Genomic DNA, 18,931 nt, shown 5'->3' with positions numbered 1-18,931 from the left:
CATAGACATAACAAGAAAGGAAAAAAAAAAACGCACCTAAAACCTAAAAAAACGCAAACGGGCAACGAAAAAGGGGGTGCAACACGAGGACTTCCCAGGGGGTCACCCATCCTAGTACTACTCTCGCCCAAGCACGCTTAACTGCGGAGTTCTGATGGGATCCGGTGCATTAGTGCTGGTATGATCGCACCCGAAATACTATCCGTGGTAATTGTTTTTATGTCTTACAAGACGCAGAACCTCGTTTGCTTTCGTACGCGAGGCGTGGGACCCACGTGAGGGATCGGCTCCGTTCAGGGAAACACGAAAACGATCAACATTGAACCGGATGCCGCCCGAGCATAGACATAACAAGAAAGGAAAAAAAAAAAACGCACATAAAACCTAAAAAAACGCAAACGGGCAACGAAAAAGGGGGTGCAACACGAGAACTTCCCAGGGGGTCACCCATCCTAGTACTACTCTCGCCCAAGCCCGCTTAACTGCGGAGTTCTGATGGGATCCGGTGCATTAGTGCTGGTATGATCGCACCCGAAATACTATCCGTGGTAATTGTTTTTATGTCTTACAAGACGCAGAACCTCGTTTGCTTTCGTACGCGAGGCGTGGGACCCACGTGAGGGATCGGCTCCGTTCAGGGAAACACGAAAACGATCAACATTGAACCGGATGCCGCCCGAGCATAGACATAACAAGAAAGGAAAAAAAAAAACGCACCTAAAACCTAAAAAAACGCAAACGGGCAACGAAAAAGGGGGTGCAACACGAGGACTTCCCAGGGGGTCACCCATCCTAGTACTACTCTCGCCCAAGCACGCTTAACTGCGGAGTTCTGATGGGATCCGGTGCATTAGTGCTGGTATGATCGCACCCGAAATACTATACGTGGTAATTGTTTTTATGTCTTACAAGACGCAGAACCTCGTTTGCTTTCGTACGCGAGGCGTGGGACCCACGTGAGGGATCGGCTCCGTTCAGGGAAACACGAAAACGATCAACATTGAACCGGATGCCGCCCGAGCATAGACATAACAAGAAAGGAAAAAAAAAACGCATCTAAAACCTCAAAAAACGCAAACGGGCAACGAAAAAGGGGGTGCAACACGAGGACTTCCCAGGGGGTCACCCATCCTAGTACTACTCTCGCCCAAGCACGCTTAACTGCGGAGTTCTGATGGGATCCGGTGCATTAGTGCTGGTATGATCGCACCCGAAATACTATCCGTGGTAATTGTTTTTATGTCTTACAAGACGCAGAACCTCGTTTGCTTTCGTACGCGAGGCGTGGGACCCACGTGAGGGATCGGCTCCGTTCAGGGAAACACGAAAACGATCAACATTGAACCGGATGCCGCCCGAGCATAGACATAACAAGAAAGGAAAAAAAAAAAAAACGCACCTAAAACCTAAAAAAACGCAAACGGGCAACGAAAAAGGGGGTGCAACACGAGGACTTCCCAGGGGGTCACCCATCCTAGTACTACTCTCGCCCAAGCACGCTTAACTGCGGAGTTCTGATGGGATCCGGTGCATTAGTGCTGGTATGATCGCACCCGAAATACTATCCGTGGTAATTGTTTTTATGTCTTACAAGACGCAGAACCTCGTTTGCTTTCGTACGCGAGGCGTGGGACCCACGTGAGGGATCGGCTCCGTTCAGGGAAACACGAAAACGATCAACATTGAACCGGATGCTGCCCGAGCATAGACATAACAAGAAAGGAAAAAAAAAACGCACATAAAACCTAAAAAAACGCAAACGGGCAACGAAAAAGGGGGTGCAACACGAGGACTTCCCAGGGGGTCACCCATCCTAGTACTACTCTCGCCCAAGCACGCTTAACTGCGGAGTTCTGATGGGATCCGGTGCATTAGTGCTGGTATGATCGCACCCGAAATACTATCCGTGGTAATTGTTTTTATGTCTTACCAGATGCAGAACCTCGTTTGCTTTCGTACGCGAGGCGTGGGACCCACGTGAGGGATCGGCTCCGTTCAGGGAAACACGAAAACGATCAACATTGAACCGGATGCCGCCCGAGCATAGACATAACAAGAAAGGAAAAAAAAAACGCACCTAAAACCTAAAAAAACGCAAACGGGCAACGAAAAAGGGGGTGCAACACGAGGACTTCCCAGGGGGTCACACATCCTAGTACTACTCTCGCCCAAGCACGCTTAACTGCGGAGTTCTGATGGGATCCGGTGCATTAGTGCTGGTATGATCGCACCCGAAATACTATCCGTGGTAATTGTTTTTATGTCTTACAAGACGCAGAACCTCGTTTGCTTTCGTACGCGAGGCGTGGGACCCACGTGAGGGATCGGCTCCGTTCAGGGAAACACGAAAACGATCAACATTGAACCGGATGCCGCCCGAGCATAGACATAACAAGAAAGGAAAAAAAAAACGCACATAAAACCTAAAAAAACGCAAACGGGCAACGAAAAAGGGGGTGCAACACGAGGACTTCCCAGGGGGTCACCCATCCTAGTACTACTCTCGCCCAAGCCCGCTTAACTGCGGAGTTCTGATGGGATCCGGTGCATTAGTGCTGGTATGATCGCACCCGAAATACTATCCGTGGTAATTGTTTTTATGTCTTACAAGACGCAGAACCTCGTTTGCTTTCGTACGCGAGGCGTGGGACCCACGTGAGGGATCGGCTCCGTTCAGGGAAACACGAAAACGATCAACATTGAACCGGATGCCGCCCGAGCATAGACATAACAAGAAAGGAAAAAAAAAAAACGCACCTAAAACCTAAAAAAACGCAAACGGGCAACGAAAAAGGGGGTGCAACACGAGGACTTCCCAGGGGGTCACCCATCCTAGTACTACTCTCGCCCAAGCACGCTTAACTGCGGAGTTCTGATGGGATCCGGTGCATTAGTGCTGGTATGATCGCACCCGAAATACTATACGTGGTAATTGTTTTTATGTCTTACAAGACGCAGAACCTCGTTTGCTTTCGTACGCGAGGCGTGGGACCCACGTGAGGGATCGGCTCCGTTCAGGGAAACACGAAAACGATCAACATTGAACCGGATGCCGCCCGAGCATAGACATAACAAGAAAGGAAAAAAAAAAACGCACCTAAAACCTAAAAAAACGCAAACGGGCAACGAAAAAGGGGGTGCAACACGAGGACTTCCCAGGGGGTCACCCATCCTAGTACTACTCTCGCCCAAGCACGCTTAACTGCGGAGTTCTGATGGGATCCGGTGCATTAGTGCTGGTATGATCGCACCCGAAATACTATCCGTGGTAATTGTTTTTATGTCTTACAAGACGCAGAACCTCGTTTGCTTTCGTACGCGAGGCGTGGGACCCACGTGAGGGATCGGCTCCGTTCAGGGAAACACGAAAACGATCAACATTGAACCGGATGCCGCCCGAGCATAGACATAACAAGAAAGGAAAAAAAAAACGCACCTAAAACCTAAAAAAACGCAAACGGGCAACGAAAAAGGGGGTGCAACACGAGGACTTCCCAGGGGGTCACCCATCCTAGTACTACTCTCGCCCAAGCACGCTTAACTGCGGAGTTCTGATGGGATCCGGTGCATTAGTGCTGGTATGATCGCACCCGAAATACTATCCGTGGTAATTGTTTTTATGTCTTACAAGACGCAGAACCTCGTTTGCTTTCGTACGCGAGGCGTGGGACCCACGTGAGGGATCGGCTCCGTTCAGGGAAACACGAAAACGATCAACATTGAACCGGATGCCGCCCGAGCATAGACATAACAAGAAAGGAAAAAAAAAACGCACCTAAAACCTAAAAAAACGCAAACGGGCAACGAAAAAGGGGGTGCAACACGAGGACTTCCCAGGGGGTCACCCATCCTAGTACTACTCTCGCCCAAGCACGCTTAACTGCGGAGTTCTGATGGGATCCGGTGCATTAGTGCTGGTATGATCGCACCCGAAATATTATCCGTGGTAATTGTTTTTATGTCTTACAAGACGCAGAACCTCGTTTGCTTTCGTACGCGAGGCGTGGGACCCACGTGAGGGATCGGCTCCGTTCAGGGAAACACGAAAACGATCAACATTGAACCGGATGCCGCCCGAGCATAGACATAACAAGAAAGGAAAAAAAAAAACGCACCTAAAACCTAAAAAAACGCAAACGGGCAACGAAAAAGGGGGTGCAACACGAGGACTTCCCAGGGGGTCACCCATCCTAGTACTACTCTCGCCCAAGCACGCTTAACTGCGGAGTTCTGATGGGATCCGGTGCATTAGTGCTGGTATGATCGCACCCGAAATACTATCCGTGGTAATTGTTTTTATGTCTTACAAGACGCAGAACCTCGTTTGCTTTCGTACGCGAGGCGTGGGACCCACGTGAGGGATCGGCTCCGTTCAGGGAAACACGAAAACGATCAACATTGAACCGGATGCCGCCCGAGCATAGACATAACAAGAAAGGAAAAAAAAACGCACCTAAAACCTAAAAAAACGCAAACGGGCAACGAAAAAGGGGGTGCAACACGAGGACTTCCCAGGGGGTCACCCATCCTAGTACTACTCTCGCCCAAGCACGCTTAACTGCGGAGTTCTGATGGGATCCGGTGCATTAGTGCTGGTATGATCGCACCCGAAATATTATCCGTGGTAATTGTTTTTATGTCTTACAAGACGCAGAACCTCGTTTGCTTTCGTACGCGAGGCGTGGGACCCACGTGAGGGATCGGCTCCGTTCAGGGAAACACGAAAACGATCAACATTGAACCGGATGCCGCCCGAGCATAGACATAACAAGAAAGGAAAAAAAAAAAACGCACCTAAAACCTAAAAAAACGCAAACGGGCAACGAAAAAGGGGGTGCAACACGAGGACTTCCCAGGGGGTCACCCATCCTAGTACTACTCTCGCCCAAGCACGCTTAACTGCGGAGTTCTGATGGGATCCGGTGCATTAGTGCTGGTATGATCGCACCCGAAATACTATACGTGGTAATTGTTTTTATGTCTTACAAGACGCAGAACCTCGTTTGCTTTCGTACGCGAGGCGTGGGACCCACGTGAGGGATCGGCTCCGTTCAGGGAAACACGAAAACGATCAACATTGAACCGGATGCCGCCCGAGCATAGACATAACAAGAAAGGAAAAAAAAAACGCACCTAAAACCTAAAAAAACGCAAACGGGCAACGAAAAAGGGGGTGCAACACGAGGACTTCCCAGGGGGTCACCCATCCTAGTACTACTCTCGCCCAAGCACGCTTAACTGCGGAGTTCTGATGGGATCCGGTGCATTAGTGCTGGTATGATCGCACCCGAAATACTATCCGTGGTAATTGTTTTTATGTCTTACAAGACGCAGAACCTCGTTTGCTTTCGTACGCGAGGCGTGGGACCCACGTGAGGGATCGGCTCCGTTCAGGGAAACACGAAAACGATCAACATTGAACCGGATGCCGCCCGAGCATAGACATAACAAGAAAGGAAAAAAAAAACGCACCTAAAACCTAAAAAAACGCAAACGGGCAACGAAAAAGGGGGTGCAACACGAGGACTTCCCAGGGGGTCACCCATCCTAGTACTACTCTCGCCCAAGCACGCTTAACTGCGGAGTTCTGATGGGATCCGGTGCATTAGTGCTGGTATGATCGCACCCGAAATACTATCCGTGGTAATTGTTTTTATGTCTTACAAGACGCAGAACCTCGTTTGCTTTCGTACGCGAGGCGTGGGACCCACGTGAGGGATCGGCTCCGTTCAGGGAAACACGAAAACGATCAACATTGAACCGGATGCCGCCCGAGCATAGACATAACAAGAAAGGAAAAAAAAAACGCACCTAAAACCTAAAAAAACGCAAACGGGCAACGAAAAAGGGGGTGCAACACGAGGACTTCCCAGGGGGTCACCCATCCTAGTACTACTCTCGCCCAAGCACGCTTAACTGCGGAGTTCTGATGGGATCCGGTGCATTAGTGCTGGTATGATCGCACCCGAAATATTATCCGTGGTAATTGTTTTTATGTCTTACAAGACGCAGAACCTCGTTTGCTTTCGTACGCGAGGCGTGGGACCCACGTGAGGGATCGGCTCCGTTCAGGGAAACACGAAAACGATCAACATTGAACCGGATGCCGCCCGAGCATAGACATAACAAGAAAGGAAAAAAAAAAACGCACCTAAAACCTAAAAAAACGCAAACGGGCAACGAAAAAGGGGGTGCAACACGAGGACTTCCCAGGGGGTCACCCATCCTAGTACTACTCTCGCCCAAGCACGCTTAACTGCGGAGTTCTGATGGGATCCGGTGCATTAGTGCTGGTATGATCGCACCCGAAATACTATCCGTGGTAATTGTTTTTATGTCTTACAAGACGCAGAACCTCGTTTGCTTTCGTACGCGAGGCGTGGGACCCACGTGAGGGATCGGCTCCGTTCAGGGAAACACGAAAACGATCAACATTGAACCGGATGCCGCCCGAGCATAGACATAACAAGAAAGGAAAAAAAAACGCACCTAAAACCTAAAAAAACGCAAACGGGCAACGAAAAAGGGGGTGCAACACGAGGACTTCCCAGGGGGTCACCCATCCTAGTACTACTCTCGCCCAAGCACGCTTAACTGCGGAGTTCTGATGGGATCCGGTGCATTAGTGCTGGTATGATCGCACCCGAAATATTATCCGTGGTAATTGTTTTTATGTCTTACAAGACGCAGAACCTCGTTTGCTTTCGTACGCGAGGCGTGGGACCCACGTGAGGGATCGGCTCCGTTCAGGGAAACACGAAAACGATCAACATTGAACCGGATGCCGCCCGAGCATAGACATAACAAGAAAGGAAAAAAAAAAAAACGCACCTAAAACCTAAAAAAACGCAAACGGGCAACGAAAAAGGGGGTGCAACACGAGGACTTCCCAGGGGGTCACCCATCCTAGTACTACTCTCGCCCAAGCACGCTTAACTGCGGAGTTCTGATGGGATCCGGTGCATTAGTGCTGGTATGATCGCACCCGAAATACTATCCGTGGTAATTGTTTTTATGTCTTACAAGACGCAGAACCTCGTTTGCTTTCGTACGCGAGGCGTGGGACCCACGTGAGGGATCGGCTCCGTTCAGGGAAACACGAAAACGATCAACATTGAACCGGATGCCGCCCGAGCATAGACATAACAAGAAAGGAAAAAAAAAAACGCACCTAAAACCTAAAAAAACGCAAACGGGCAACGAAAAAGGGGGTGCAACACGAGGACTTCCCAGGGGGTCACCCATCCTAGTACTACTCTCGCCCAAGCACGCTTAACTGCGGAGTTCTGATGGGATCCGGTGCATTAGTGCTGGTATGATCGCACCCGAAATACTATACGTGGTAATTGTTTTTATGTCTTACAAGACGCAGAACCTCGTTTGCTTTCGTACGCGAGGCGTGGGACCCACGTGAGGGATCGGCTCCGTTCAGGGAAACACGAAAACGATCAACATTGAACCGGATGCCGCCCGAGCATAGACATAACAAGAAAGGAAAAAAAAAACGCACCTAAAACCTAAAAAAACGCAAACGGGCAACGAAAAAGGGGGTGCAACACGAGGACTTCCCAGGGGGTCACCCATCCTAGTACTACTCTCGCCCAAGCACGCTTAACTGCGGAGTTCTGATGGGATCCGGTGCATTAGTGCTGGTATGATCGCACCCGAAATACTATCCGTGGTAATTGTTTTTATGTCTTACAAGACGCAGAACCTCGTTTGCTTTCGTACGCGAGGCGTGGGACCCACGTGAGGGATCGGCTCCGTTCAGGGAAACACGAAAACGATCAACATTGAACCGGATGCCGCCCGAGCATAGACATAACAAGAAAGGAAAAAAAAAACGCACCTAAAACCTAAAAAAACGCAAACGGGCAACGAAAAAGGGGGTGCAACACGAGGACTTCCCAGGGGGTCACCCATCCTAGTACTACTCTCGCCCAAGCACGCTTAACTGCGGAGTTCTGATGGGATCCGGTGCATTAGTGCTGGTATGATCGCACCCGAAATACTATCCGTGGTAATTGTTTTTATGTCTTACAAGACGCAGAACCTCGTTTGCTTTCGTACGCGAGGCGTGGGACCCACGTGAGGGATCGGCTCCGTTCAGGGAAACACGAAAACGATCAACATTGAACCGGATGCCGCCCGAGCATAGACATAACAAGAAAGGAAAAAAAAAACGTACCTAAAACCTAAAAAAACGCAAACGGGCAACGAAAAAGGGGGTGCAACACGAGGACTTCCCAGGGGGTCACCCATCCTAGTACTACTCTCGCCCAAGCACGCTTAACTGCGGAGTTCTGATGGGATCCGGTGCATTAGTGCTGGTATGATCGCACCCGAAATACTATACGTGGTAATTGTTTTTATGTCTTACAAGACGCAGAACCTCGTTTGCTTTCGTACGCGAGGCGTGGGACCCACGTGAGGGATCGGCTCCGTTCAGGGAAACACGAAAACGATCAACATTGAACCGGATGCCGCCCGAGCATAGACATAACAAGAAAGGAAAAAAAAAACGCACCTAAAACCTAAAAAAACGCAAACGGGCAACGAAAAAGGGGGTGCAACACGAGGACTTCCCAGGGGGTCACCCATCCTAGTACTACTCTCGCCCAAGCACGCTTAACTGCGGAGTTCTGATGGGATCCGGTGCATTAGTGCTGGTATGATCGCACCCGAAATACTATCCGTGGTAATTGTTTTTATGTCTTACAAGACGCAGAACCTCGTTTGCTTTCGTACGCGAGGCGTGGGACCCACGTGAGGGATCGGCTCCGTTCAGGGAAACACGAAAACGATCAACATTGAACCGGATGCCGCCCGAGCATAGACATAACAAGAAAGGAAAAAAAAAACGCACCTAAAACCTAAAAAAACGCAAACGGGCAACGAAAAAGGGGGTGCAACACGAGGACTTCCCAGGGGGTCACCCATCCTAGTACTACTCTCGCCCAAGCACGCTTAACTGCGGAGTTCTGATGGGATCCGGTGCATTAGTGCTGGTATGATCGCACCCGAAATACTATCCGTGGTAATTGTTTTTATGTCTTACAAGACGCAGAACCTCGTTTGCTTTCGTACGCGAGGCGTGGGACCCACGTGAGGGATCGGCTCCGTTCAGGGAAACACGAAAACGATCAACATTGAACCGGATGCCGCCCGAGCATAGACATAACAAGAAAGGAAAAAAAAAACGCACCTAAAACCTAAAAAAACGCAAACGGGCAACGAAAAAGGGGGTGCAACACGAGGACTTCCCAGGGGGTCACCCATCCTAGTACTACTCTCGCCCAAGCACGCTTAACTGCGGAGTTCTGATGGGATCCGGTGCATTAGTGCTGGTATGATCGCACCCGAAATATTATCCGTGGTAATTGTTTTTATGTCTTACAAGACGCAGAACCTCGTTTGCTTTCGTACGCGAGGCGTGGGACCCACGTGAGGGATCGGCTCCGTTCAGGGAAACACGAAAACGATCAACATTGAACCGGATGCCGCCCGAGCATAGACATAACAAGAAAGGAAAAAAAAAAAACGCACCTAAAACCTAAAAAAACGCAAACGGGCAACGAAAAAGGGGGTGCAACACGAGGACTTCCCAGGGGGTCACCCATCCTAGTACTACTCTCGCCCAAGCACGCTTAACTGCGGAGTTCTGATGGGATCCGGTGCATTAGTGCTGGTATGATCGCACCCGAAATACTATCCGTGGTAATTGTTTTTATGTCTTACAAGACGCAGAACCTCGTTTGCTTTCGTACGCGAGGCGTGGGACCCACGTGAGGGATCGGCTCCGTTCAGGGAAACACGAAAACGATCAACATTGAACCGGATGCCGCCCGAGCATAGACATAACAAGAAAGGAAAAAAAAAAACGCACCTAAAACCTAAAAAAACGCAAACGGGCAACGAAAAAGGGGGTGCAACACGAGGACTTCCCAGGGGGTCACCCATCCTAGTACTACTCTCGCCCAAGCACGCTTAGCTGCGGAGTTCTGATGGGATCCGGTGCATTAGTGCTGGTATGATCGCACCCGAAATACTATCCGTGGTAATTGTTTTTATGTCTTACAAGACGCAGAACCTCGTTTGCTTTCGTACGCGAGGCGTGGGACCCACGTGAGGGATCGGCTCCGTTCAGGGAAACACGAAAACGATCAACATTGAACCGGATGCCGCCCGAGCATAGACATAACAAGAAAGGAAAAAAAAAACGCACCTAAAACCTAAAAAAACGCAAACGGGCAACGAAAAAGGGGGTGCAACACGAGGACTTCCCAGGGGGTCACCCATCCTAGTACTACTCTCGCCCAAGCACGCTTAACTGCGGAGTTCTGATGGGATCCGGTGCATTAGTGCTGGTATGATCGCACCCGAAATACTATCCGTGGTAATTGTTTTTATGTCTTACAAGACGCAGAACCTCGTTTGCTTTCGTACGCGAGGCGTGGGACCCACGTGAGGGATCGGCTCCGTTCAGGGAAACACGAAAACGATCAACATTGAACCGGATGCCGCCCGAGCATAGACATAACAAGAAAGGAAAAAAAAAAAACGCACCTAAAACCTAAAAAAACGCAAACGGGCAACGAAAAAGGGGGTGCAACACGAGGACTTCCCAGGGGGTCACCCATCCTAGTACTACTCTCGCCCAAGCACGCTTAACTGCGGAGTTCTGATGGGATCCGGTGCATTAGTGCTGGTATGATCGCACCCGAAATACTATCCGTGGTAATTGTTTTTATGTCTTACAAGACGCAGAACCTCGTTTGCTTTCGTACGCGAGGCGTGGGACCCACGTGAGGGATCGGCTCCGTTCAGGGAAACACGAAAACGATCAACATTGAACCGGATGCCGCCCGAGCATAGACATAACAAGAAAGGAAAAAAAAAACGCACCTAAAACCTAAAAAAACGCAAACGGGCAACGAAAAAGGGGGTGCAACACGAGGACTTCCCAGGGGGTCACCCATCCTAGTACTACTCTCGCCCAAGCACGCTTAACTGCGGAGTTCTGATGGGATCCGGTGCATTAGTGCTGGTATGATCGCACCCGAAATACTATCCGTGGCAATTGTTTTTATGTCTTACAAGACGCAGAACCTCGTTTGCTTTCGTACGCGAGGCGTGGGACCCACGTGAGGGATCGGCTCCGTTCAGGGAAACACGAAAACGATCAACATTGAACCGGATGCCGCCCGAGCATAGACATAACAAGAAAGGAAAAAAAAAAAACGCACCTAAAACCTAAAAAAACGCAAACGGGCAACGAAAAAGGGGGTGCAACACGAGGACTTCCCAGGGGGTCACCCATCCTAGTACTACTCTCGCCCAAGCACGCTTAACTGCGGAGTTCAGATGGGATCCGGTGCATTAGTGCTGGTATGATCGCACCCGAAATACTATCCGTGGTAATTGTTTTTATGTCTTACAAGACGCAGAACCTCGTTTGCTTTCGTACGCGAGGCGTGGGACCCACGTGAGGGATCGGCTCCGTTCAGGGAAACACGAAAACGATCAACATTGAACCGGATGCCGCCCGAGCATAGACATAACAAGAAAGGAAAAAAAAAACGCACATAAAACCTAAAAAAACGCAAACGGGCAACGAAAAAGGGGGTGCAACACGAGGACTTCCCAGGGGGTCACCCATCCTAGTACTACTCTCGCCCAAGCACGCTTAACTGCGGAGTTCTGATGGGATCCGGTGCATTAGTGCTGGTATGATCGCACCCGAAATACTATCCGTGGTAATTGTTTTTATGTCTTACAAGACGCAGAACCTCGTTTGCTTTCGTACGCGAGGCGTGGGACCCACGTGAGGGATCGGCTCCGTTCAGGGAAACACGAAAACGATCAACATTGAACCGGATGCCGCCCGAGCATAGACATAACAAGAAAGGAAAAAAAAAACGCACCTAAAACCTAAAAAAACGCAAACGGGCAACGAAAAAGGGGGTGCAACACGAGGACTTCCCAGGGGGTCACCCATCCTAGTACTACTCTCGCCCAAGCACGCTTAACTGCGGAGTTCTAATGGGATCCGGTGCATTAGTGCTGGTATGATCGCACCCGAAATACTATCCGTGGTAATTGTTTTTATGTCTTACAAGACGCAGAACCTCGTTTGCTTTCGTACGCGAGGCGTGGGACCCACGTGAGGGATCGGCTCCGTTCAGGGAAACACGAAAACGATCAACATTGAACCGGATGCCGCCCGAGCATAGACATAACAAGAAAGGAAAAAAAAACGCACCTAAAACCTAAAAAAACGCAAACGGGCAACGAAAAAGGGGGTGCAACACGAGGACTTCCCAGGGGGTCACCCATCCTAGTACTACTCTCGCCCAAGCACGCTTAACTGCGGAGTTCTGATGGGATCCGGTGCATTAGTGCTGGTATGATCGCACCCGAAATACTATCCGTGGTAATTGTTTTTATGTCTTACAAGACGCAGAACCTCGTTTGCTTTCGTACGCGAGGCGTGGGACCCACGTGAGGGATCGGCTCCGTTCAGGGAAACACGAAAACGATCAACATTGAACCGGATGCCGCCCGAGCATAGACATAACAAGAAAGGAAAAAAAAAACGCACCTAAAACCTAAAAAAACGCAAACGGGCAACGAAAAAGGGGGTGCAACACGAGGACTTCCCAGGGGGTCACCCATCCTAGTACTACTCTCGCCCAAGCACGCTTAACTGCGGAGTTCTGATGGGATCCGGTGCATTAGTGCTGGTATGATCGCACCCGAAATACTATCCGTGGTAATTGTTTTTATGTCTTACAAGACGCAGAACCTCGTTTGCTTTCGTACGCGAGGCGTGGGACCCACGTGAGGGATCGGCTCCGTTCAGGGAAACACGAAAACGATCAACATTGAACCGGATGCCGCCCGAGCATAGACATAACAAGAAAGGAAAAAAAAAACGCACCTAAAACCTAAAAAAACGCAAACGGGCAACGAAAAAGGGGGTGCAACACGAGGACTTCCCAGGGGGTCACCCATCCTAGTACTACTCTCGCCCAAGCACGCTTAACTGCGGAGTTCTGATGGGATCCGGTGCATTAGTGCTGGTATAATCGCACCCGAAATACTATCCGTGGTAATTGTTTTTATCTCTTACAAGACGCAGAACCTCGTTTGCTTTCGTACGCGAGGCGTGGGACCCACGTGAGGGATCGGCTCCGTTCAGGGAAACACGAAAACGATCAACATTGAACCGGATGCCGCCCGAGCATAGACATAACAAGAAAGGAAAAAAAAAACGCACATAAAACCTAAAAAAACGCAAACGGGCAACGAAAAAGGGGGTGCAACACGAGGACTTCCCAGGGGGTCACCCATCCTAGTACTACTCTCGCCCAAGCCCGCTTAACTGCGGAGTTCTGATGGGATCCGGTGCATTAGTGCTGGTATGATCGCACCCGAAATACTATCCGTGGTAATTGTTTTTATGTCTTACAAGACGCAGAACCTCGTTTGCTTTCGTACGCGAGGCGTGGGACCCACGTGAGGGATCGGCTCCGTTCAGGGAAACACGAAAACGATCAACATTGAACCGGATGCCGCCCGAGCATAGACATAACAAGAAAGGAAAAAAAAAAACGCACCTAAAACCTAAAAAAACGCAAACGGGCAACGAAAAAGGGGGTGCAACACGAGGACTTCCCAGGGGGTCACCCATCCTAGTACTACTCTCGCCCAAGCACGCTTAGCTGCGGAGTTCTGATGGGATCCGGTGCATTAGTGCTGGTATGATCGCACCCGAAATACTATCCGTGGTAATTGTTTTTATGTCTTACAAGACGCAGAACCTCGTTTGCTTTCGTACGCGAAGCGTGGGACCCACGTGAGGGATCGGCTCCGTTCAGGGAAACACGAAAACGATCAACATTGAACCGGATGCCGCCCGAGCATAGACATAACAAGAAAGGAAAAAAAAACGCACCTAAAACCTAAAAAAACGCAAACGGGCAACGAAAAAGGGGGTGCAACACGAGGACTTCCCAGGGGGTCACCCATCCTAGTACTACTCTCGCCCAAGCACGCTTAACTGCGGAGTTCTGATGGGATCCGGTGCATTAGTGCTGGTATGATCGCACCCGAAATACTATCCGTGGTAATTGTTTTTATGTCTTACAAGACGCAGAACCTCGTTTGCTTTCGTACGCGAGGCGTGGGACCCACGTGAGGGATCGGCTCCGTTCAGGGAAACACGAAAACGATCAACATTGAACCGGATGCCGCCCGAGCATAGACATAACAAGAAAGGAAAAAAAAAAAAACGCACCTAAAACCTAAAAAAACGCAAACGGGCAACGAAAAAGGGGGTGCAACACGAGGACTTCCCAGGGGGTCACCCATCCTAGTACTACTCTCGCCCAAGCACGCTTAACTGCGGAGTTCTGATGGGATCCGGTGCATTAGTGCTGGTATGATCGCACCCGAAATACTATCCGTGGTAATTGTTTTTATGTCTTACAAGACGCAGAACCTCGTTTGCTTTCGTACGCGAGGCGTGGGACCCACGTGAGGGATCGGCTCCGTTCAGGGAAACACGAAAACGATCAACATTGAACCGGATGCCGCCCGAGCATAGACATAACAAGAAAGGAAAAAAAAAACGCACCTAAAACCTAAAAAAACGCAAACGGGCAACAAAAAAGGGGGTGCAACACGAGGACTTCCCAGGGGGTCACCCATCCTAGTACTACTCTCGCCCAAGCACGCTTAACTGCGGTGTTCTGATGGGATCCGGTGCATTAGTGCTGGTATGATCGCACCCGAAATACTATCCGTGGTAATTGTTTTTATGTCTTACAAGACGCAGAACCTCGTTTGCTTTCGTACGCGAGGCGTGGGACCCACGTGAGGGATCGGCTCCGTTCAGGGAAACACGAAAACGATCAACATTGAACCGGATGCCGCCCGAGCATAGACATAACAAGAAAGGAAAAAAAAAAAACGCACCTAAAACCTAAAAAAACGCAAACGGGCAACGAAAAAGGGGGTGCAACACGAGGACTTCCCAGGGGGTCACCCATCCTAGAACTACTCTCGCCCAAGCACGCTTAACTGCGGAGTTCAGATGGGATCCGGTGCATTAGTGCTGGTATGATCGCACCCGAAATACTATCCGTGGTAATTGTTTTTATGTCTTACAAGACGCAGAACCTCGTTTGCTTTCGTACGCGAGGCGTGGGACCCACGTGAGGGATCGGCTCCGTTCAGGGAAACACGAAAACGATCAACATTGAACCGGATGCCGCCCGAGCATAGACATAACAAGAAAGGAAAAAAAAAACGCACATAAAACCTAAAAAAACGCAAACGGGCAACGAAAAAGGGGGTGCAACACGAGGACTTCCCAGGGGGTCACCCATCCTAGTACTACTCTCGCCCAAGCACGCTTAACTGCGGAGTTCTGATGGGATCCGGTGCATTAGTGCTGGTATGATCGCACCCGAAATACTATCCGTGGTAATTGTTTTTATGTCTTACAAGACGCAGAACCTCGTTTGCTTTCGTACGCGAGGCGTGGGACCCACGTGAGGGATCGGCTCCGTTCAGGGAAACACGAAAACGATCAACATTGAACCGGATGCCGCCCGAGCATAGACATAACAAGAAAGGAAAAAAAAACGCACCTAAAACCTAAAAAAACGCAAACGGGCAACGAAAAAGGGGGTGCAACACGAGGACTTCCCAGGGGGTCACCCATCCTAGTACTACTCTCGCCCAAGCACGCTTAACTGCGGAGTTCTAATGGGATCCGGTGCATTAGTGCTGGTATGATCGCACCCGAAATACTATCCGTGGTAATTGTTTTTATGTCTTACAAGACGCAGAACCTCGTTTGCTTTCGTACGCGAGGCGTGGGACCCACGTGAGGGATCGGCTCCGTTCAGGGAAACACGAAAACGATCAACATTGAACCGGATGCCGCCCGAGCATAGACATAACAAGAAAGGAAAAAAAAACGCACCTAAAACCTAAAAAAACGCAAACGGGCAACGAAAAAGGGGGTGCAACACGAGGACTTCCCAGGGGGTCACCCATCCTAGTACTACTCTCGCCCAAGCACGCTTAACTGCGGAGTTCTGATGGGATCCGGTGCATTAGTGCTGGTATGATCGCACCCGAAATACTATCCGTGGTAATTGTTTTTATGTCTTACAAGACGCAGAACCTCGTTTGCTTTCGTACGCGAGGCGTGGGACCCACGTGAGGGATCGGCTCCGTTCAGGGAAACACGAAAACGATCAACATTGAACCGGATGCCGCCCGAGCATAGACATAACAAAAAAGGAAAAAAAAAAACGCACCTAAAAGCTAAAAAAACGCAAACGGGCAACGAAAAAGGGGGTGCAACACGAGGACTTCCCAGGGGGTCGCCCATCCTAGTACTACTCTCGCCCAAGCCCGCTTAACTGCGGAGTTCTGATGGGATCCGGTGCATTAGTGCTGGTATGATCGCACCCGAAATACTATCCGTGGTAATTGTTTTTATGTCTTACAAGACGAAGAACCTCGTTTGCTTTCGTACGCGAGGCGTGGGACCCACATGAGGGATCGGCTCCGTTCAGGGAAACACGAAAACGATCAACATTGAACCGGATGCCGCCCGAGCATAGACATAGCAAGAAAGGAAAAAAAACGCAACTAAAACCTAAAAAAACGCAAACGGGCAACGAAAAAGGGGTGCAACACGAGGACTTCCCAGGGGGTCACCCATCCTAGTACTACTCTCGCCCAAGCACGCTTAACTGCGGAGTTCTGATGGGATCCGGTGCATTAGTGCTGGTACGATCGCACCCGAAATACTATCCGTGGTAATTGTTTTTATGTCTTACAAGACGCAGAACCTCGTTTGCTTTCGTACGCGAGGCGTGGGACCCACGTGAGGGATCGGCTCCGTTCAGGGAAACACGAAAACGATCAACATTGAACCGGATGCCGCCCGAGCATAGACATAACAAGAAAGGAAAAAAAAAAACGCACCTAAAACCTAAAAAAACGCAAACGGGCAACGAAAAAGGGGGTGCAACACGAGGACTTCCCAGGGGGTCACCCATCCTAGTACTACTCTCGCCCAAGCACGCTTAACTGCGGAGTTCTGATGGGATCCGGTGCATTAGTGCTGGTATGATCGCACCCGAAATACTATCCGTGGTAATTGTTTTTATGTCTTACAAGACGCAGAACCTCGTTTGATTTCGTACGCGAGGCGTGGGACCCACGTGAGGGATCAGCTCCGTTCAGGGAAACACGAAAACGATCAACATTGAACCGGATGCCGCCCGAGCATAGACATAACAAGAAAGGAAAAAAAAACGCACCTAAAACCTAAAAAAACGCAAACGGGCAACGAAAAAGGGGGTGCAACACGAGGACTTCCCAGGGGGTCACCCATCCTAGTACTACTCTCGCCCAAGCACGCTTAACTGCGGAGTTCTGATGGGATCCGGTGCATTAGTGCTGGTATGATCGCACCCGAAATACTATCCGTGGTAATTGTTTTTATGTCTTACAAGACGCAGAACCTCGTTTGCTTTCGTACGCGAGGCGTGGGACCCACGTGAGGGATCGGCTCCGTTCAGGGAAACACGAAAACGATCAACATTGAACCGGATGCCGCTCGAGCATAGACATAACAAGAAAGGAAAAAAAAAACGCACCTAAAACCTAAAAAAACGCAAACGGGCAACGAAAAAGGGGGTGCAACACGAGGACTTCCCAGGGGGTCACCCATCCTAGTACTACTCTCGCCCAAGCACGCTTAACTGCGGAGTTCTGATGGGATCCGGTGCATTAGTGCTGGTATGATCGCACCCGAAATACTATCCGTGGTAATTGTTTTTATGTCTTACAAGACGCAGAACCTCGTTTGCTTTCGTACGCGAGGCGTGGGACCCACGTGAGGGATCGGCTCCGTTCAGGGAAACACGAAAACGATCAACATTGAACCGGATGCCGCCCGAGCATAGACATAACAAGAAAGGAAAAAAAAACGCACCTAAAACCTAAAAAAACGCAAACGGGCAACGAAAAAGGGGGTGCAACACGAGGACTTCCCAGGGGGTCACCCATCCTAGTACTACTCTCGCCCAAGCACGCTTAACTGCAGAGTTCTGATGGGATCCGGTGCATTAGTGCTGGTATGATCGCACCCGAAATACTATCCGTGGTAATTGTTTTTATGTCTTACAAGACGCAGAACCTCGTTTGCTTTCGTACGCGAGGCGTGGGACCCACGTGAGGGATCGACTCCGTTCAGGGAAACACGAAAACGATCAACATTGAACCAGATGCCGCCCGAGCATAGACATAGCAAGAAAGGAAAAAAAAACGCAACTAAAACCTAAAAAAACGCAAACGGGCAACGAAAAAGGGGTGCAACACGAGGACTTCCCAGGGGGTCACCCATCCTAGTACTACTCTCGCCCAAGCACGCTTAACTGCGGAGTTCTGATGGGATCCGGTGCATTAGTGCTGGTATGATCGCACCCGAAATACTATCCGTGGTAGTTGTTTTTATGTCTTACAAGACGCAGAACCTCGTTTGCTTTCGTACGCGAGGCGTGGGACCCACGTGAGGGATCGGCTCCGTTCAGGGAAACACGAAAACGATCAACATTGAACCGGATGCCGCTCGAGCATAGACATAAGAAGAAAGGAAAAAAAAACGCACCTAAAACCTAAAAAAACGCAAACGGGCAACGAAAAAGGGGGTGCAACACGAGGACTTCCCAGGGGGTCACCGATCCTAGTACTACTCTCGCCCAAGCACGCTTAAGTGCGGAGTTCTGATGGGATCCGGTGCATTAGTGCTGGTATGATCGCACCCGAAATACTATCCGTGGTAATTGTTTTTATGTCTTACAAGACGCAGAACCTCGTTTGCTTTCGTACGCGAGGCGTG

General features: G+C 49.9%; 56 non-coding genes across 56 annotated transcripts; all 56 read right to left on the bottom strand.

Annotated features, from left to right (window-relative positions):
* Nucleotides 1–73: 73 nt before the first annotated feature.
* LOC128128725 (5S ribosomal RNA) lies at nt 74–192 on the bottom strand. Its single transcript, XR_008226734.1, has one exon. It is a non-coding gene; the product is annotated as a 5S ribosomal RNA (ribosomal RNA).
* Nucleotides 193–414: 222 nt separating this feature from the next.
* On the bottom strand, nt 415–533 carry LOC128130391 (5S ribosomal RNA). Its single transcript, XR_008228316.1, has one exon. It is a non-coding gene; the product is annotated as a 5S ribosomal RNA (ribosomal RNA).
* Nucleotides 534–754: 221 nt separating this feature from the next.
* On the bottom strand, nt 755–873 carry LOC128128724 (5S ribosomal RNA). Its single transcript, XR_008226733.1, has one exon. It is a non-coding gene; the product is annotated as a 5S ribosomal RNA (ribosomal RNA).
* A 220-nt stretch (nt 874–1,093) lies between these two features.
* Nucleotides 1,094–1,212, bottom strand: LOC128128723 (5S ribosomal RNA). The gene has a single exon (XR_008226732.1). It is a non-coding gene; the product is annotated as a 5S ribosomal RNA (ribosomal RNA).
* A 224-nt stretch (nt 1,213–1,436) lies between these two features.
* Nucleotides 1,437–1,555, bottom strand: LOC128128722 (5S ribosomal RNA). Its single transcript, XR_008226731.1, has one exon. It is a non-coding gene; the product is annotated as a 5S ribosomal RNA (ribosomal RNA).
* A 220-nt stretch (nt 1,556–1,775) lies between these two features.
* On the bottom strand, nt 1,776–1,894 carry LOC128128720 (5S ribosomal RNA). The gene has a single exon (XR_008226730.1). It is a non-coding gene; the product is annotated as a 5S ribosomal RNA (ribosomal RNA).
* A 220-nt stretch (nt 1,895–2,114) lies between these two features.
* On the bottom strand, nt 2,115–2,233 carry LOC128130716 (5S ribosomal RNA). The gene has a single exon (XR_008228639.1). It is a non-coding gene; the product is annotated as a 5S ribosomal RNA (ribosomal RNA).
* Nucleotides 2,234–2,453: 220 nt separating this feature from the next.
* LOC128130494 (5S ribosomal RNA) lies at nt 2,454–2,572 on the bottom strand. Its single transcript, XR_008228419.1, has one exon. It is a non-coding gene; the product is annotated as a 5S ribosomal RNA (ribosomal RNA).
* Nucleotides 2,573–2,794: 222 nt separating this feature from the next.
* LOC128128717 (5S ribosomal RNA) lies at nt 2,795–2,913 on the bottom strand. The gene has a single exon (XR_008226727.1). It is a non-coding gene; the product is annotated as a 5S ribosomal RNA (ribosomal RNA).
* Nucleotides 2,914–3,134: 221 nt separating this feature from the next.
* Nucleotides 3,135–3,253, bottom strand: LOC128128716 (5S ribosomal RNA). The gene has a single exon (XR_008226725.1). It is a non-coding gene; the product is annotated as a 5S ribosomal RNA (ribosomal RNA).
* Nucleotides 3,254–3,473: 220 nt separating this feature from the next.
* LOC128128714 (5S ribosomal RNA) lies at nt 3,474–3,592 on the bottom strand. Its single transcript, XR_008226724.1, has one exon. It is a non-coding gene; the product is annotated as a 5S ribosomal RNA (ribosomal RNA).
* Nucleotides 3,593–3,812: 220 nt separating this feature from the next.
* LOC128128711 (5S ribosomal RNA) lies at nt 3,813–3,931 on the bottom strand. The gene has a single exon (XR_008226723.1). It is a non-coding gene; the product is annotated as a 5S ribosomal RNA (ribosomal RNA).
* A 221-nt stretch (nt 3,932–4,152) lies between these two features.
* LOC128128710 (5S ribosomal RNA) lies at nt 4,153–4,271 on the bottom strand. Its single transcript, XR_008226722.1, has one exon. It is a non-coding gene; the product is annotated as a 5S ribosomal RNA (ribosomal RNA).
* A 219-nt stretch (nt 4,272–4,490) lies between these two features.
* Nucleotides 4,491–4,609, bottom strand: LOC128128707 (5S ribosomal RNA). Its single transcript, XR_008226720.1, has one exon. It is a non-coding gene; the product is annotated as a 5S ribosomal RNA (ribosomal RNA).
* Nucleotides 4,610–4,831: 222 nt separating this feature from the next.
* LOC128128705 (5S ribosomal RNA) lies at nt 4,832–4,950 on the bottom strand. Its single transcript, XR_008226718.1, has one exon. It is a non-coding gene; the product is annotated as a 5S ribosomal RNA (ribosomal RNA).
* A 220-nt stretch (nt 4,951–5,170) lies between these two features.
* On the bottom strand, nt 5,171–5,289 carry LOC128128703 (5S ribosomal RNA). The gene has a single exon (XR_008226716.1). It is a non-coding gene; the product is annotated as a 5S ribosomal RNA (ribosomal RNA).
* Nucleotides 5,290–5,509: 220 nt separating this feature from the next.
* Nucleotides 5,510–5,628, bottom strand: LOC128128701 (5S ribosomal RNA). Its single transcript, XR_008226714.1, has one exon. It is a non-coding gene; the product is annotated as a 5S ribosomal RNA (ribosomal RNA).
* Nucleotides 5,629–5,848: 220 nt separating this feature from the next.
* Nucleotides 5,849–5,967, bottom strand: LOC128128700 (5S ribosomal RNA). Its single transcript, XR_008226713.1, has one exon. It is a non-coding gene; the product is annotated as a 5S ribosomal RNA (ribosomal RNA).
* Nucleotides 5,968–6,188: 221 nt separating this feature from the next.
* Nucleotides 6,189–6,307, bottom strand: LOC128128699 (5S ribosomal RNA). Its single transcript, XR_008226711.1, has one exon. It is a non-coding gene; the product is annotated as a 5S ribosomal RNA (ribosomal RNA).
* A 219-nt stretch (nt 6,308–6,526) lies between these two features.
* Nucleotides 6,527–6,645, bottom strand: LOC128128697 (5S ribosomal RNA). Its single transcript, XR_008226709.1, has one exon. It is a non-coding gene; the product is annotated as a 5S ribosomal RNA (ribosomal RNA).
* Nucleotides 6,646–6,868: 223 nt separating this feature from the next.
* Nucleotides 6,869–6,987, bottom strand: LOC128128696 (5S ribosomal RNA). Its single transcript, XR_008226707.1, has one exon. It is a non-coding gene; the product is annotated as a 5S ribosomal RNA (ribosomal RNA).
* Nucleotides 6,988–7,208: 221 nt separating this feature from the next.
* Nucleotides 7,209–7,327, bottom strand: LOC128128692 (5S ribosomal RNA). Its single transcript, XR_008226706.1, has one exon. It is a non-coding gene; the product is annotated as a 5S ribosomal RNA (ribosomal RNA).
* Nucleotides 7,328–7,547: 220 nt separating this feature from the next.
* LOC128128691 (5S ribosomal RNA) lies at nt 7,548–7,666 on the bottom strand. The gene has a single exon (XR_008226705.1). It is a non-coding gene; the product is annotated as a 5S ribosomal RNA (ribosomal RNA).
* A 220-nt stretch (nt 7,667–7,886) lies between these two features.
* Nucleotides 7,887–8,005, bottom strand: LOC128128688 (5S ribosomal RNA). The gene has a single exon (XR_008226702.1). It is a non-coding gene; the product is annotated as a 5S ribosomal RNA (ribosomal RNA).
* Nucleotides 8,006–8,225: 220 nt separating this feature from the next.
* Nucleotides 8,226–8,344, bottom strand: LOC128128687 (5S ribosomal RNA). The gene has a single exon (XR_008226699.1). It is a non-coding gene; the product is annotated as a 5S ribosomal RNA (ribosomal RNA).
* A 220-nt stretch (nt 8,345–8,564) lies between these two features.
* Nucleotides 8,565–8,683, bottom strand: LOC128128686 (5S ribosomal RNA). The gene has a single exon (XR_008226698.1). It is a non-coding gene; the product is annotated as a 5S ribosomal RNA (ribosomal RNA).
* Nucleotides 8,684–8,903: 220 nt separating this feature from the next.
* Nucleotides 8,904–9,022, bottom strand: LOC128128685 (5S ribosomal RNA). The gene has a single exon (XR_008226697.1). It is a non-coding gene; the product is annotated as a 5S ribosomal RNA (ribosomal RNA).
* A 220-nt stretch (nt 9,023–9,242) lies between these two features.
* On the bottom strand, nt 9,243–9,361 carry LOC128128684 (5S ribosomal RNA). The gene has a single exon (XR_008226696.1). It is a non-coding gene; the product is annotated as a 5S ribosomal RNA (ribosomal RNA).
* A 222-nt stretch (nt 9,362–9,583) lies between these two features.
* Nucleotides 9,584–9,702, bottom strand: LOC128128683 (5S ribosomal RNA). The gene has a single exon (XR_008226689.1). It is a non-coding gene; the product is annotated as a 5S ribosomal RNA (ribosomal RNA).
* A 221-nt stretch (nt 9,703–9,923) lies between these two features.
* LOC128130016 (5S ribosomal RNA) lies at nt 9,924–10,042 on the bottom strand. Its single transcript, XR_008227940.1, has one exon. It is a non-coding gene; the product is annotated as a 5S ribosomal RNA (ribosomal RNA).
* Nucleotides 10,043–10,262: 220 nt separating this feature from the next.
* LOC128128682 (5S ribosomal RNA) lies at nt 10,263–10,381 on the bottom strand. Its single transcript, XR_008226688.1, has one exon. It is a non-coding gene; the product is annotated as a 5S ribosomal RNA (ribosomal RNA).
* A 222-nt stretch (nt 10,382–10,603) lies between these two features.
* On the bottom strand, nt 10,604–10,722 carry LOC128128681 (5S ribosomal RNA). The gene has a single exon (XR_008226687.1). It is a non-coding gene; the product is annotated as a 5S ribosomal RNA (ribosomal RNA).
* A 220-nt stretch (nt 10,723–10,942) lies between these two features.
* Nucleotides 10,943–11,061, bottom strand: LOC128128680 (5S ribosomal RNA). Its single transcript, XR_008226686.1, has one exon. It is a non-coding gene; the product is annotated as a 5S ribosomal RNA (ribosomal RNA).
* A 222-nt stretch (nt 11,062–11,283) lies between these two features.
* On the bottom strand, nt 11,284–11,402 carry LOC128129531 (5S ribosomal RNA). Its single transcript, XR_008227482.1, has one exon. It is a non-coding gene; the product is annotated as a 5S ribosomal RNA (ribosomal RNA).
* A 220-nt stretch (nt 11,403–11,622) lies between these two features.
* Nucleotides 11,623–11,741, bottom strand: LOC128128679 (5S ribosomal RNA). Its single transcript, XR_008226685.1, has one exon. It is a non-coding gene; the product is annotated as a 5S ribosomal RNA (ribosomal RNA).
* Nucleotides 11,742–11,961: 220 nt separating this feature from the next.
* On the bottom strand, nt 11,962–12,080 carry LOC128130059 (5S ribosomal RNA). Its single transcript, XR_008227982.1, has one exon. It is a non-coding gene; the product is annotated as a 5S ribosomal RNA (ribosomal RNA).
* Nucleotides 12,081–12,299: 219 nt separating this feature from the next.
* Nucleotides 12,300–12,418, bottom strand: LOC128128677 (5S ribosomal RNA). Its single transcript, XR_008226683.1, has one exon. It is a non-coding gene; the product is annotated as a 5S ribosomal RNA (ribosomal RNA).
* A 220-nt stretch (nt 12,419–12,638) lies between these two features.
* LOC128128676 (5S ribosomal RNA) lies at nt 12,639–12,757 on the bottom strand. The gene has a single exon (XR_008226682.1). It is a non-coding gene; the product is annotated as a 5S ribosomal RNA (ribosomal RNA).
* A 220-nt stretch (nt 12,758–12,977) lies between these two features.
* On the bottom strand, nt 12,978–13,096 carry LOC128130110 (5S ribosomal RNA). The gene has a single exon (XR_008228033.1). It is a non-coding gene; the product is annotated as a 5S ribosomal RNA (ribosomal RNA).
* A 220-nt stretch (nt 13,097–13,316) lies between these two features.
* LOC128130493 (5S ribosomal RNA) lies at nt 13,317–13,435 on the bottom strand. The gene has a single exon (XR_008228418.1). It is a non-coding gene; the product is annotated as a 5S ribosomal RNA (ribosomal RNA).
* Nucleotides 13,436–13,656: 221 nt separating this feature from the next.
* LOC128130015 (5S ribosomal RNA) lies at nt 13,657–13,775 on the bottom strand. The gene has a single exon (XR_008227939.1). It is a non-coding gene; the product is annotated as a 5S ribosomal RNA (ribosomal RNA).
* A 219-nt stretch (nt 13,776–13,994) lies between these two features.
* Nucleotides 13,995–14,113, bottom strand: LOC128128675 (5S ribosomal RNA). The gene has a single exon (XR_008226681.1). It is a non-coding gene; the product is annotated as a 5S ribosomal RNA (ribosomal RNA).
* Nucleotides 14,114–14,336: 223 nt separating this feature from the next.
* On the bottom strand, nt 14,337–14,455 carry LOC128128674 (5S ribosomal RNA). The gene has a single exon (XR_008226680.1). It is a non-coding gene; the product is annotated as a 5S ribosomal RNA (ribosomal RNA).
* A 220-nt stretch (nt 14,456–14,675) lies between these two features.
* Nucleotides 14,676–14,794, bottom strand: LOC128130690 (5S ribosomal RNA). The gene has a single exon (XR_008228613.1). It is a non-coding gene; the product is annotated as a 5S ribosomal RNA (ribosomal RNA).
* A 222-nt stretch (nt 14,795–15,016) lies between these two features.
* On the bottom strand, nt 15,017–15,135 carry LOC128130578 (5S ribosomal RNA). The gene has a single exon (XR_008228501.1). It is a non-coding gene; the product is annotated as a 5S ribosomal RNA (ribosomal RNA).
* Nucleotides 15,136–15,355: 220 nt separating this feature from the next.
* On the bottom strand, nt 15,356–15,474 carry LOC128128673 (5S ribosomal RNA). Its single transcript, XR_008226679.1, has one exon. It is a non-coding gene; the product is annotated as a 5S ribosomal RNA (ribosomal RNA).
* A 219-nt stretch (nt 15,475–15,693) lies between these two features.
* On the bottom strand, nt 15,694–15,812 carry LOC128130057 (5S ribosomal RNA). Its single transcript, XR_008227980.1, has one exon. It is a non-coding gene; the product is annotated as a 5S ribosomal RNA (ribosomal RNA).
* Nucleotides 15,813–16,031: 219 nt separating this feature from the next.
* LOC128128671 (5S ribosomal RNA) lies at nt 16,032–16,150 on the bottom strand. The gene has a single exon (XR_008226676.1). It is a non-coding gene; the product is annotated as a 5S ribosomal RNA (ribosomal RNA).
* Nucleotides 16,151–16,371: 221 nt separating this feature from the next.
* Nucleotides 16,372–16,490, bottom strand: LOC128130676 (5S ribosomal RNA). Its single transcript, XR_008228599.1, has one exon. It is a non-coding gene; the product is annotated as a 5S ribosomal RNA (ribosomal RNA).
* A 217-nt stretch (nt 16,491–16,707) lies between these two features.
* Nucleotides 16,708–16,826, bottom strand: LOC128130306 (5S ribosomal RNA). Its single transcript, XR_008228230.1, has one exon. It is a non-coding gene; the product is annotated as a 5S ribosomal RNA (ribosomal RNA).
* Nucleotides 16,827–17,047: 221 nt separating this feature from the next.
* LOC128128670 (5S ribosomal RNA) lies at nt 17,048–17,166 on the bottom strand. The gene has a single exon (XR_008226673.1). It is a non-coding gene; the product is annotated as a 5S ribosomal RNA (ribosomal RNA).
* A 219-nt stretch (nt 17,167–17,385) lies between these two features.
* LOC128128669 (5S ribosomal RNA) lies at nt 17,386–17,504 on the bottom strand. The gene has a single exon (XR_008226672.1). It is a non-coding gene; the product is annotated as a 5S ribosomal RNA (ribosomal RNA).
* A 220-nt stretch (nt 17,505–17,724) lies between these two features.
* Nucleotides 17,725–17,843, bottom strand: LOC128128668 (5S ribosomal RNA). Its single transcript, XR_008226669.1, has one exon. It is a non-coding gene; the product is annotated as a 5S ribosomal RNA (ribosomal RNA).
* A 219-nt stretch (nt 17,844–18,062) lies between these two features.
* LOC128130241 (5S ribosomal RNA) lies at nt 18,063–18,181 on the bottom strand. Its single transcript, XR_008228163.1, has one exon. It is a non-coding gene; the product is annotated as a 5S ribosomal RNA (ribosomal RNA).
* Nucleotides 18,182–18,399: 218 nt separating this feature from the next.
* On the bottom strand, nt 18,400–18,518 carry LOC128128667 (5S ribosomal RNA). Its single transcript, XR_008226668.1, has one exon. It is a non-coding gene; the product is annotated as a 5S ribosomal RNA (ribosomal RNA).
* A 219-nt stretch (nt 18,519–18,737) lies between these two features.
* Nucleotides 18,738–18,856, bottom strand: LOC128131007 (5S ribosomal RNA). The gene has a single exon (XR_008228934.1). It is a non-coding gene; the product is annotated as a 5S ribosomal RNA (ribosomal RNA).
* Between the last annotated feature and the right edge of the window lie 75 nt (nt 18,857–18,931).

Source organism: Lactuca sativa, chromosome 1 (assembly GCF_002870075.4).
Source record: "Lactuca sativa cultivar Salinas chromosome 1, Lsat_Salinas_v11, whole genome shotgun sequence".
NCBI lineage: Eukaryota > Viridiplantae > Streptophyta > Magnoliopsida > Asterales > Asteraceae > Lactuca > Lactuca sativa.
Note: the sequence above shows the minus strand (reverse complement) of the source record. Positions and strands in the feature narration are given on the sequence as shown.